Raw genomic sequence first — 778 nt, forward strand, 5'->3', positions numbered from 1 at the left:
CTCTTTCCTGGAGACCAAAGCTTGTCAAGCTCTTGGCCTCGCCTTTCCAATTATCACCAGCACAGATTCACCCAAGGCTCTGCCGTCTGCTCCACAAGTCTCCATCCCCAGCCTTTCATCTCAGTGTTAAGGCCACCTCCCGACTGCTAAGCCAACAACCCAACAACTCAACAGCACAGCACATTGTATGTGTTTGTGCTTTATATTAATCCCCAAGTCCAAGTGCAAATTTCTAAATTTACCAGGTAATTAATACTAACTGCTTTAATAAATAAAATTTCAAATTCAGGTTGACTTTTCCTTACAAAATGTGGGTATTCCTGGGTGATTGGCATCTGTCTTCTGGAGTTAGGGACCCTGGGAACCCATGCATCTTTCAGCTCTATCTTCTAGCATCTCCTTGGCTTCTTCATGAAGCCAACAGAAGGAGATAGAGACAATGGAGATGGCAAGGCATCATCTAAGGTTTTAATGTTGTGATAGACAGCATTCACAACCCAGATGCCCACCGAGTCATCTCTCCTGACCCAGATGCAAGGAAATGCTGGCAGCCATGGCTGTCACAAAGTTTAATAATTACAGCCAGATGATTGATGTCTTATGTATCTTCACAGAGGAAACTGTGTATGTTATTTTATATATAACAACCCTGAAAAACTAAAAATATACAAATGTATGATTCAGTCTCTGAGTCTTGGTGACTATAAATACTATATAATGTTGAATTTTGCAGAGAGAGAGAGAGAGAGAGAGAGAGAGAGAGAGAGAGAGAGAGAGA

The sequence above is a fragment of the Grammomys surdaster genome, unplaced genomic scaffold (genome assembly GCF_004785775.1).
Source record: "Grammomys surdaster isolate TR1022 unplaced genomic scaffold, NIH_TR_1.0 259, whole genome shotgun sequence".
In the NCBI taxonomy this organism is placed as follows: Eukaryota; Metazoa; Chordata; class Mammalia; order Rodentia; family Muridae; genus Grammomys; species Grammomys surdaster.